This window comes from Anolis carolinensis, chromosome 2 (assembly GCF_035594765.1).
Source record: "Anolis carolinensis isolate JA03-04 chromosome 2, rAnoCar3.1.pri, whole genome shotgun sequence".
In the NCBI taxonomy this organism is placed as follows: domain Eukaryota; kingdom Metazoa; phylum Chordata; class Lepidosauria; order Squamata; family Dactyloidae; genus Anolis; species Anolis carolinensis.
Window position 1 is genome coordinate 122714064 of NC_085842.1, and position 13189 is coordinate 122727252.

General features: G+C 41.0%; 1 protein-coding gene and 1 long non-coding RNA gene across 14 annotated transcripts in view; one reads left to right on the plus strand and one right to left on the minus strand.

Annotated features, from left to right (window-relative positions):
* The window catches only part of tenm2 (teneurin transmembrane protein 2), a 1150537-nt gene extending 1143114 nt beyond the window's left edge, over positions 1 to 7423 (minus strand). For 10 of the 12 annotated variants that reach the window (XM_062973910.1, XM_062973906.1, XM_062973905.1 and 7 more), the window contains exon 1: positions 7286 to 7423. The gene's annotated coding sequence lies outside the window, so the exon portion shown is untranslated. Of the gene's footprint in view, positions 1 to 7185 lie in introns of all 12 variants that reach the window. The other 2 variants (XM_062973908.1, XM_062973898.1) reach the window with 2 other exon arrangements.
* On the plus strand, positions 7308 to 11581 carry LOC103279224 (uncharacterized). Of its 2 annotated transcripts, none has more exons than XR_010003864.1 (3): positions 7308 to 7447; positions 9306 to 9455; positions 9936 to 11581. It is a non-coding gene; the product is annotated as an uncharacterized LOC103279224 (long non-coding RNA). The 2 variants fall into 2 exon arrangements; XR_506645.2 differs by lacking the exon at positions 7308 to 7447 and adding an exon at positions 7740 to 7893.
* Positions 11582 to 13189: the final 1608 nt, after the last annotated feature.

Below are 13189 nucleotides of genomic sequence, written 5' to 3' on the forward strand. Positions count from 1 at the left end.
CCCAAGGAAAACCCATCAAAGGGTTTCCTTGGCAAGATTTGTTCAGAGGGGAGGTGTCTTTACCTTCCTCTAAAGCCTAGAGTGTATGACTTGCCTGAGATCACCCAAGGAGTTTTCATGATCTTTCAGAGTGCTAGTTCAACACTCAAACCACTGCAAAAAAGAGGGGAGCAGCTATGTATCATTGGAAAACTGAGATTAAATGCCTCAAAATCTGAGACTGCCAAAGTTACTGTGGACACTTTCAAGTTAAAATTCCCTAACAGGTAGAGAATGACATTTAAAGGGTTAGGCAACAGGAGAGCAGACTCTGAAGCATTGCTGCTAAGATTCCCAAGGAATGAAAATCAGGAGAGGGCTATGGCTGCTAAAATCCCCCAGATCTACCACTATAACATGTTTGAAAGAAATATTTGTAATGTGGTTACAAAATGTGTTTGAAAATTGAAGAATTTTTAAAACATTAACTGCCTCTCCCAAAAAGAAAATCATCTATATATCTCCAGTTTCTGTGCTGAAAAGGAAAGAATAATCCTGGCCAGAATTATACAGTTGTGAGTTTGCATTAAGCAATAGTTTCATGGAGATTATGGGGATAAACTTGAACTAATTAACGTTTAGGGCGTGACCATCCAGATCTTTCTATGTTTTGAATTTAAAGAGCTAAATGTATGAATCAATGAAAGAAGAAAGAAAAACACACAAAAACTTACAATGTAAAGTAAACAGTTCTAAATTAGAGTGCAGGCATACCATTTGTGAATATTTAAAACAGCACAAAAGTACAGTTAACATAAGCCATATGAGGAATGGCTTGAGGAACTGGGCATGTTTAGATTGAAAAAAAGAAGACTAGGAGGGGACATGAGAATAATGTTTAAATATTTGAAAAGCTGTCACATTGAGGAGGTGGTAAGCTTTTTTTCTGCTGCTCTGGAGATTATGATATGGAGCAATGGACTCAAATAGAAGGAAAAGGGATTCCACTTAAACATTAGGAAGAACTCCCTATGGTAAAAGCTGTTTGATAGTGCAATATGCTTCTGCCCAAAGCATAGTGGAGTCTCTTTTTCTGAAGATTTTTAAGCAGAGGTTAGATGGCTATCTGCCAGGGGTGTTTTGATTGTGTATTCCAGAATGGTAGATTAGAATTGGACTGGATGACCTTTATGGTCTCTTCCAGTTCTGTTATTCTATGATTTCATTACTGTTTACTAACGCTAAGAGTTGTAAATGAGGCAACCAGTCTTAAAAACTCAAAAGGCTGATGTATTCACCTTCTAGTAACATTAGGAGCTGGTTCCTACAGCTTACAACTAGAAATGATATATAGTTATTTTCACAAATTATTAAATGCATGGTTGTTGTATGTCTTTCCTCTGAGGATGCCTGCCATAGATGTGGGCGAAACGTCAGGAGAGAATGCTTCTGGAACATGGCCACACAGCCCGAAAGACATACAACAACCCTGTGATCCCGGCCATGAAAGCCTTCGACAACATATTAAATGCATGCTACATCCACACAGTATGAAAGAAATATAAACAGCTGTCACTAAATCCAAAACTAAATATCCTGTTCACTTTAATACTCTGGAATATGATCATGAATGCAAAGAAGGCTGAAAGAAGGTAGACCCTCATACAGGGTCTAATGCATTCTCCTCTTACTTTTTGCATATCTAGCTATCTATTTTTACTCAATCTATAACTGGCTATATACTGTGATCAAAAAAGTCAATTTTCATTTTACAACAAACTGCATGTTCCATGTTACTGCTATGTCTTCTAGATACTGAAGCTTGCCTTAGCCAGAAATGTTATAAGCAAACTGTGGTTTGTTTTATGTGGTATTGGTTTGTTACCTTCTTCTTTTGAAAACAAAATCCAAGTGAAAAGAATCATATACAGCATTCACTTTGAGGATTTAAAACATGTATTCTGCTACATTTAGACTAGAAATTTTAAAAAGTATAGATACAGCAAAGTTTGCCTACATACTAAAACTTTCTTTTACAAGGCATATTAAAACCGGGGTTGTTGTATGTCTTTCGGGCTGTGTGGCCATGTTCCAGAAGTATTCTCTCCTGTGACAAAGGACTCTTGCCACACCCTAGACTCCACATATTATTTCCTTTCCTTACTTAGTTTATCCATACCTCACAACCTCTGAGAATGCCTGCCATAGATGTGGGCGAAACGTCAGGAGAGAATACTTCTGGAACATGGCCACACAGCCTGAAAGACATACAACAACCCTGTGATCCCGGCCATGAAAGCCTTCGACAACATATTAAAACCTTTCTTTTACATTCAAAAAATAGTATCTCAAAAGGGGATGCTACAATGTCAAACTGCATCCCCTTTGGAATGGCTATTATTAATGTTCCTCAATATATTTGAAAGAAACCAATTTATTACTTTAATATATAGACTTGCATTTTCTTCTGAGAAAAATAATCTATAAATACCAAGACATTTTATATAAAAGCTCAATACACCAGATAACAAAAAAAGTATATTTTCTAATACTGAAGAAGTCAGAAAGGAAAAATTACAAAACATATTCAAGCTTTAATGGCATTGTTAATTGCAAAATGGAATATTAATAACAAAAAAGTTCACGTAATAGAAGAGGCCATGGTGTATCACAAAATGCCTTTCATAGACTACATCAAACAAATGTGTTTGAGGCACTTTCCAAATAACACTTATTTGAAAATCTAGGTAAAGAGGGACTTTAAAAATAAGAACACAAAAAACAAGTCTAGTCTTCTACACAACAAAAAACAGTGTTTTGAACAATTGAAAACAGTTTGATACATGCACTGTCATTCAGCATCCTATCTCTTACGTACATTGTTGCCAGGCCTCTGACACACAAAATTGTTCTGCACAGTTAGAAATCAAATGATAGTCAACGAAAACTTGCCAGGAAACCTTGGTTCACCTCTGTACATTTCTAGCCTAAATATTTATTTATATATACATTAAAGGAGATATCTTGTTAGACTGAAAACATGCATTTCAGTTCCATTCCTGAAATGTTAGTCTTGGTTACAGCAATTATGGAAGAGTTGAGATAAGCTGCAAACATGCTGAAAGACTACTTACCAAACTGCCTTGGGGATTTTGCACTAAGTGTAATATAAACATTTGTAAAATAAAGACTGTGTACAGTACTGTAACTCAGAAATAAAAAAAACAGCACTTCATCTTTGCATACTTTTCAGGATTGAGGAAAAGCATTTGACAATTATATACAAACACTAGGAGCTGAGTTGCAAATGTTCACTCACATATGTAAATCTTGTTTTGTGATTAAAATTATTGATTTTTTCCACTCAAGAAAAATGAAGTTACATCATTTCACAGGGATCTGTATGGTAGGACTTTGGCTTCTAAGAGCTATCCATTTAACTTTCTTATGGTTTGATCCCTTATGACATAAAGATTAGATGCTGCCCTTGACTAAATTTACAGGGCAAACCTGAACTCATCTACTTAAAAGTAAATCCCAGTATTTCAAGGATGAAATCCTAATCAAACTTACTAATTTGGAACTTGGCATCATTGTATCAGGAGGCCAGAATTCTGGGTAACTACGTTTAGGATTAGCATAGAAGTCAATTGCCTAATTTATTATTCTAAATGCACTGACTTGTAGAAGTTACACTATCTAAGAAAAGCTATAAAATGACAACAAAACTGACAGTGTGTACTTAAAAGAGAGAAAAGAAATAATTCTTACTGTGTCAGCTCAGAACCTCCAGTCTTTTCCAAATACAACATGAATCCTAAGACGACAGACAAATCTGACTGTCAGCTGTCTTAGATCAATACTTCTAGAGCCGTGGTAATTCTCTCTCTGACCCAACTACTTGCAGGCACCTTTTGTCTGCCTCCCTATGTAGACATTTGACTTCTGGAGGAGGATACAGAGATTTAAAGCATAGGTCATTCTGATAGCAGGATAATTTGTGATAGCATTCTCATGCATTATAACATGAAAAAGATGAAAGTTGTTTCCTCTGTAAATAAAAATACATATCTGTCTTTAACCTTATGGCACTGTTGTTTTCTGTTGTAGTAACAAGATCCCAATTGCAATAACTCAAGCAAAATACATGTTGCCGTTATATTCCATTCCACATGCAAGAAAAATATATTTCCAGATATGCAGGTTTATTTCAAAGTCCAGCATTACAAAATACCCAGTCTATTGGTATCATTTGGATGCCTCCCTCATCTGCACAATTGTTCATTCTTCAAGTCATTTTTGTGTGTGTAGATCATCATGTTTCTACTCCAATTTATATTCCCACCACATCCAAGTTATGCTAATAAAATAAAAAAGACAACCACATTAATTGTAATATTAAAATATATTGAGACTAAAAAACTGGTCTCCAACTGTATAATGAATCATTGTAAGCTCTGTGTCATAACATCAAAAAAAAATCAAGGATGTTTTTGCACTGTAAGCTATAAAGTATGAGCATGTGCATGCAGTGCATTATTTTAAAAGAACCAAGGACTTAAAGGTTGGTTTAATTCTGTTCTATACTTGTTGCTGTTTAATATATTTACACTATATTAGGCATAGGGATACCAAACAGCCCCAAATCAATATGACATTTACCAGAAAGGACTTGAAGGTATCCTTTAACTTATACATGCAGGTGAAGATAATGAATCCAGAAAGAAATAAGAGGAAAATGATTGGGATACTGAGGATCCTATCCCAAAGTATCTTTAAAAGAATCCTCTAGATCACAAATTTAGTCTCCAAATACCAAAACAGTCCGACAGCATGTCAAACATACACAGGAAATATCAACAGGTGAAAAAGATAAGAAAGATGACCACAAGTCCAGTCCTCATAGACATTCTCTTTACAAGCCCAGATGAAGTGAACAGGAGCTTTGTGAAAGGATGGGGATACGCCTGTGGAACACCCATTTATTAAAGTACAGGTTTGGGTGGGGTGGTTCAAGTAGCTTATGTATACCTTACTTCATTACTCAACACAATCTTCAGTTTTAATCATATATGTATATGCATACAACAAAATGTATTGGTCAGCCAATCAGAATTACAGCACCTAAATCCCATTCAACACAATCCCTTGCATGCCTACTCAGATGTACTCCTCACTGAATTCAATGATGGCTATTTTGAGATAAGAGCCTATTATATTACAGTATCAAGCAAGTGCTTAACTTCCTCACTTAAACAAGGTCAGCTTTTGAACAGATTTTACTCAATCTTTATGGATCTAGCTTAGGAGAAAAATACTAAGAACCTGAATTATATTGAACATAAAACAATTCTGTTTTTTTAATCACATATAATACCTGTCAGTGGTAAAAAGGAAAAAAAGATGGGACTATTTTATAATGTTATTAATTTGAAAAGGAAAGTGTCAGAGCTATCTCATGCCAGTCTTGTACACATTTTGCATGCTTCAGTTTTCTTTTTTTTAAAAAACTGCTAGGAGAAAAACAAATATCTCAAACTAATATAAAGTTTGGATGGAAGGAGTGGTATGATTAATCTCCCCCTTCTTCAAAAGTAATGTTTTTATTTAAACTAGATTTTAAAAAAGTAATTGCTTGCTTTTTTGGACCTGAAAAGAAAGTTTTGTTTAAGACTACATTTTAATTGAAGACAGCATTGACTTCCAGAGTATCTAAAATACTTATACTGAACTGGTAGCACTGTATTATAGGGTTTAACACAGTAAGGTATAAAACTACCATCCCAGAATACCATTGTTGAAAGATCTTTTATATAATATTACCAATAATAGTGATAATAACTTTATTTTTGTACCCCGCCTCCATCTCCCTGAAGGGATTTGGGGCAGCTTACATATGGCACAAAGTGCCTCAAACAAATCATAAAATAAACACAGACTATAATACAGAAAGTAAAAACAATAGCACATAAAACAACAATTTAAACTCAGAACAGCACCCAATAACCTATGGTGACAACTGCCATAAAACAGGGCCAAACTGTAAACAAGAACAAGGGAATGGGATACTCCACGTTATAGCTAAGGAACAAAGACATGGTATGGAAGTGCAGTGCTGTGTCATATATATATGAGATCTTTCTGCAATGGTATTCGGGATGTCACTGCTGTGTTAAATTAAAACGGGGTCTTATACCTTATATACATATACATACATAAACATACACATATACATGCATACAAGCATAAATATAGATAGATATAGATATAGATGAATATGAATTAACTGGTAGCACTGTATTTTGGGGTTAAACACGTTTAGGCATAAGACCACGTTTTAACTGAAGAGAGCAGTGACTTCCAGACTACCATTGCAGAAAGATCCAAAACACTTCTGTACAAACGGGTAGCACTGTAACATGGGTTTCAACAGTGTCTCTAAAAATTGTTGGGACAGCCAACCCTGGCGTCACCCACAGGTGTTTCAAAGCGTGTGCTGATGCTGACTGGCTGGCTCCCCCTCCCCCCCCCCCCCCCCCGCACAAAGACACTGAATCAGGGCAGATGCTTTCTACGAAGAAGAGCGAAACGCGCCCTCGCCTCAGACACATAGATCTCAAGGCAACACACCTTCCCGTCACGCCTCGCCTGACAGTAATACCGACAGGAAGAAGGGCCCCTCAGTGCCACGAACCTGTCTGAGGGGAACACCGAAGGCATACACACAGAGACACAAACACACGCCCTGCTGGGGGGGGGGGAGCCCCCCTCCCTCCAGGCCGGGCTCGGGGTGCGGTTGGCCTCGGCGCCCTCCCTCCCTCCCTCCCTCCCCCCTCCAAGGGAGCCCCCCGCGTAAGGCAGGGCACCCTCCTGCGGCAAGGCATTCCTCCTGGAGACCCACACCAAGTAATCCAATTGGACTCGGATTGGCCCGAGGACGGAGGGGGAGGGGGGAGTAGGGAGGCAAGAAGGGCATACAGAGAGAGAGACGGAGGGAGGGAGGGAGAGCGAGAAACCTGCAAACCCAAGGGAAAGCGGCCCAAATTGGGCGCGGAGTGGAAACGACGCACTCCACCGCCGCGCGCCCGCCCGCCCGCCAATGTCAACAGCAGGAAAGGGAGGAAAACGCGGCGGAAGGAGCGCGCCTGGTAGCCCTAAAAGCCAAGGAGACCACGCCAGAAGGAGAAGGAGGAGAAGGGCACCCACCCCTCCGAAGCCAAACTTGTACCGGGGAAAACCAAGGACAGGCTGCCTGGCGCTGTGAGGCGGCGTTGCGCATGCAGAGAAGTGAGAGAGGCGCGTTTACCAGCAGGTCCAGGCAGGCTCCCCCCGCTCACTCCGCGCCTTCCTCTCCGCCAGGGAACTTCGGCGGCAGCGGATTCCTTCACTCGCAGTAAAGGGGAGGCCCTCTTCCCAAGAGAAAGAGAGAGCGAGAGGGCGAGAGAGGGATAGAGAAAGATGAGGAAAGGTGTGCGCTCTCTATCCCGAGCAGCCGAAGGGTCCAGTCCCGGCCTCTGAGAGAGGGAGGGAGGGCGGGCGCCTGCCGGACTTGCCACCCAAGCTGCTCAGTGGCAGCCGCGCTCTGAAGCCAGCCTCGCCGTGGCTGGGCGGCACGAGCGCCAGGTTACACGGATTGCTCCCCTGAATTGGATGGAGGAACACCGAGGGAGGGAGGGAGGGAGGGAGGGTGCGCGGAGGGGGGGGGCTGCCGCCGCGCGAGCCAATCCCGGGGCTCAGCGGAGAGAGCGCGCGTGAGGGGAAGGGGAAGGGGGGGGGGGCTCGCGCATAGAGGCGCGCCCGGACGCCGACGAGGCCGGCTGCTTCTTCTGGTGCTGCTGATGGTGGCAAAGGGAGAGCTCCGCGCGCTCGCCTTCGTCGTCCCAGTCGTCTTGCAGGGAGAGCTCGAGGGTTTTGGTTTGTGGTTTTGGTTCTGCTGGAAGGCGGCGGGGTTTGGGCTCCTGTGCCATTCAAGGGGATAGTCTGATTGGTTTTATTATTTTTTCCTATTATTATTATTATTATTATTATTATTATTGTCATCATCATCATTATTAGGCCACTTGCTGCCCTGCCTGGGAGTGGTTTGCTTAGCAAGGCGGCAGGAAGCAATGTGGGCGCACTGGCCTGGGGTGGACTTCTACCTTCTACCTTTGCTTAAGAGTGACAAACAATACAGTAGAGTCTCACTTATCCAACATAAACGGGCCGGCAGAACATTGGATAAGCGAATATGTTGGATAATGAGGAGAGATTAAGAAAAAGCCTATTAAACATCAAAATAGGTTATGATTTTAAAAATTAAGCACCAAAACATAACGTTTTACAACAAATTTGACAGAAAAAGTAGTTCAATACACAGTAAAGCTATGTAGTAATTACTGTATTTACGAATTTAGCACCAAAATATCACGATTTATTGAAAACATGGACTACAAAAAGGCGTTGGATAATCCAGAACGTTGGATAAGTGAGTGTTGGATAAGTGAGACTCTACTGTATATAAATATTGGGTCGCTGTGAGTTTTCCAGGCTGTGTGGCCATGTTTCAGAAGGATTCGCTCCTGACATTTGCCCACACTTATGGCAGGCATCCTCAGAGGTTGTGAGGAATACTGTAATGAAAACCAATCAAGGGAGGTTTATATATCTGTGGAAGGTCCAGGGTGGGAGAAAGAACTCTTGTCTCACAGCAGCCCAGTGATTCTGGCCATGAAAGCCTTGGACAACACAATATCTACTGTTTTCAAGATTCTACACAGTGCAGACACCTCACCAAACTACAACTCCCAGGGTTCAATAGCACGGAGCCATGGCAGTTAAAGTGTTCTTTAATTGCCATGGCTCCAAGCTATGGAATCCTGGGAGTTGTAGTTTGGTGAGGTGCCTGCACTCTTTGGCAGAGAAAGCTGAACACCCTGTTAAAATGCAGCTCCCACGATTGTGTCAGGACAGCTAAAGTGGTGTCAAACTGCATTCATTCTGGAGTGTAGCTGTACCCTAAGGCTTCCAAAGGGACATGGAAAGGCAGCCTCTCAGTCTCTCCATTCACATCTTAATATGGTTCTCTGCCCTGAACTCCCTAGATATATTTTTCTTTTCTCTCTTCCTGCTCATTCCCTTCCATAATTGCACCAAAGGATTTGTGAACATTTTCTTTGCCTGTTACTATGGCCTCTGGAGGAAGAGATACAGAAGGGATGAGAAAGACAGGAAGGCCTTTGCTGGCAGGCAGAGTGGCCTAAGGAAAAGTGATGTTTCTAGGGGACATGGAGGTTCCTGGGTGAATAAGCTTTATAAAGGTGTTGTTTGTTTCTCTTCTTTCAAAGAGGATAACATCAGTGATAGGGCAGGGCCTGGGAGCTCTCTCTCACTTGTGCAAAATGACAGACCTGGAACATGACACAGGATTTGCCAGCACATCCAATTTATCAACAATTCATCCCCGTCACACCATAGTTCTGCAGCAGCCCAGATTGGTAAGGAATTTTCTATATCCCTTTCCCTTACTCAGCCATGCACTGGACTCTTCCAATTGCTGCTCCTCATCATGTAAGATTTGTTTTGTACCACTTTTGACTATATTTTCCATTTTCTGTAGTTTTGAGCACTGAAAGCCAAAATTATAATTTCTAGTTGTCTCACCAAGGTGTTGTGTATTATACCTTTTCATGTCTGTGATTCATGATCTAGGACAGGACTGGGAATCATATTGCTCTTCACGTGTTGTTGACCTTCATTTCCTAGTATTCTTCACTATTGACTATGCTGGCTAGAATTTCTGGAATTTATAGTCCAACAATTTCCAAAGACTATCATTCTTTCCATCCCTAATAAACAGAAACCTTGGAGGTAAAATTGAATTTGGGGACTTCAGAACACAGGGATGCATTTTACTAAAAACAGAGCAGAGTTTCTTGAGTAATAGTTGATTAATATCTCGATTTCATTCTTTTTAGAGAAATATCAAACTCAGATGGCTTTAAATTGAAGCAAAAGAACAAGATCTTTGCACTGCCATCAAACCAAGGAACAGAAGGCTTCAAAGACTGACTATATAGGCCAATAAGAGTTGTCTTGGTGAAATATTTTACAGGTAATCTCCTGTTAAGCACACACTGGATTTTGCAGCCAAGATAACAACAACAACAACAACAACAACAACAACAACAACAACAACTTCTTTATTCTTATATCCCGCCACCATCTCCCTGAAGAGATTTGGGGCGGCTTACACAGGGAAGAGCCCGAACAACAACATAGCATGACATTACATACCCAAAATTTGACAGCAATTTAAAACATATCAAGACTAAATAAAATGACCTAACATGACAATTACTTTAAAAACCCAAGCATCAATTTTTACTCCATGACAAAAGGTGACTAGTGAAGAGCTCAAGGGTCCATAGGTAAAACAGAATGAATACAGGAGGAACATGGGGCAGGTTCCATTAAAGTGCTATGTTGTATGGAATGCGGGACAGTGATAAAGTGCTGTACAGTTTTGTAAACATAGACAGATAGCAATCTGATAACAAATCAGGTGGGCTTATTTATTCAAACACATTCCGAAACATTCATGTTTTCAGTTCCCAGCGAAAGATGGGCAAAGAGGGAGCCAACCTGATCTCCCTGGGGAGAAAGTTCCAGAGCCGGGAGGCCACTGCTGAGAAGGCCCTTTCTCTTGTCACCACCAACTGCATCTGAGATGGGTGGGAGCGAGAGCAGCACCTCCCCTGATGATTTTAGGGTCCGTGTAGGTTCGTAGGGGAGGAGGCGAATACGGAGATAGGCAGGTTTTGAACCGTTTAAGGCTTGAATTGGGCCTGGAAACTTATTGGTAGCCAGTGGAGCTGTTTAAACAAGAGGGTTAACCGCTCTCTTTAACTCTCTTTATTAATCTGGCTGCTGATCTTTGTACCAACTGTAGTTTCCGAACCATCTTCAAAGGCAGTCCCACATTGCAGTAATCCAGCCTGGAGGCAACTAAGGCATGGACCACCATGGCCAAGTCAGACTTCATGAGGTACGGTCGCAGCTAGCACACAAGCTTTAACTGTGCAAAAGCCCTCCTGGCCACCGCCGACACCTGAGCCTCAAGCGTCAGCACTGAGTCCAGGAGGACTCCCAAGCTGCGGACCTGTGTCTTAAGGGGGAGTGTGACCCCATCGAGCACAGGTTGCCACCCTATGCCCCGATCGGCCATACGACTAACCTGGAGGGCCTCTGTCTTGTCAGGATTAAGTTTCAGGATGGCCCTAGCCCAAATAACCAAAATGGTAGCTGAGGGAGGGATTAGTAAATTGTACAACTTAATAAAAGGAAATTGAGTTTTCATAAACATTTCAAAAAAATGATTCAAAATTGAATCGACCACATCTACAAAATTTGTTCATTTCTTTGAAAGTATTTTAACCTAATATCCTAAGATATCATCTCATTTTTCTAAAATACATCAGCAAGACATTTTGATTGGAATTGTAGAGTCCCTTGTTAAGTCCCTTGTTTAGGATGAAACAGTTTCCGGTGTATCGGTCTGCATGAGAAAGAACAAGTCCAGTTATGTAAAAATATGTATAAAATAAAAAATGTCTTCAAATAATGGCCTTTTAACTCCATTTATTTCCAATGGATTAATCTAGAGCAGTTAGTGAGAAATCCTTAGCCCTCCAGTGGTTTTCATGTTCACTTTTGGTGTCTTAGCCAGAAGTGCCAGTGTAACCGTTAGGCATGTGCGATCCAGGAAAAAAATGGTTCTAAACTCTCTTTGAAAGTAGGGGGTGCTGGTGCTTCGTTTCTAAAGTCATTTCCAAATTTTGAAGCAAAAAAATTGAAACTTTCTGAAACTTCTGAATATCCAGAATTAATTTGTTAATGGTGGACGTGCATGCTCAATAGCGAAAAACAGCATGGGGGGGTGAATTTAGGGGATTCTCCCACCCTCATTTTTTTAGCTATCCTGATCAAACTTACTACAGTTGTAGAACACATTTACCATTGTTAGCAGAACCTTTTCCTTATCCTCTGATTTTTGGTGAATTTTCATAGCTTATATAATTTGTTTTCATAATTACAGAAATCTGTTCCTGGTTTGAAAGTCATTGGGTTGTATTTACTTTGAAAGTCATTGTTCTACTTCAGAAACTTTGTTTTTGTGGCTGAAACTGCTAAATTGGTGGACAAGACACTCAGCAAACCATAATGTGCTATTTATAGGATGATGTCCCTTACGCAAAGACAAAGTTTTGGCAGTGTAATAAAGTTTTGCCATGTTTTTGTGACAGACCAAATTAGGAAATGATGTTTATCCACCAGGAACATTACACCACCAGCAGAGAGGGTTTTTGGAAATGTTGGGACACACAGTGCTTTGAGGAGGTTTAGGCCAAACAAACAAACCCAAAAGGCAGAGAGGACTGAAACCCAGAGAAGGAGTCAACTATGTAATGTTGCTGGGCTCCCCAGACTAAGGCAGTCCAGCAAAGAGGGTTTTTGAGAATGACGCAGTGCTTTGAGCAGGACAAAGGCATCAGATTTTTAAAACAAAACAACCCCTTCAACCCCAAACTTCCAACCCCCACTTTTGTCTCTTTTATCTTCTTTTACTCCTTTATTTTAGATTTTAAAAATAAAAAACAACAACCCCTTTCCCACCCCACCCCCCAAAATGCCTTCTCTTCTTGATAAAGAGTCGACATCTTTTTTTTTCAATGGCTGCCAGTGCCTCTAGGTCCCCCTCCAACAACAACAGGCCAGGCAGGCAAGCACAGGCAGCAAAAGACCAGCCACTCTCCTTGCTCCAACTTCCAAGCCAGAATGAGCCTCGTGGCATGCAGCAGACAATTTTGAAGGAGGACGTCCAAACCTCTCCCTTTACATGAACGTCCACACTGATTGGGCAGGGAGGCAAGCCCTGCAACCAAGTTTGATTGCTTCAAAAACGTTTTCTCATATATTCGATTTAAATTATGAGCCCATTAAATGGATGGGCTTCAAGGCTCAGAAATGAGGGTTAATTCAAATGTGCTAATGGGTGTCAGAACCCCATTCGAAAATTGAAATGGATCCGATTTTATTCCAATTTATGATGACTCTGAGGAATTTGCCCATGCCTAGTAACCATAACAGATTCAGTATTGGGGGAATGTGTTGGGCAAGTGCCTTACAAATGGATGGATCTTCAAACCCTAGAGTATTCAAGTTCATATTA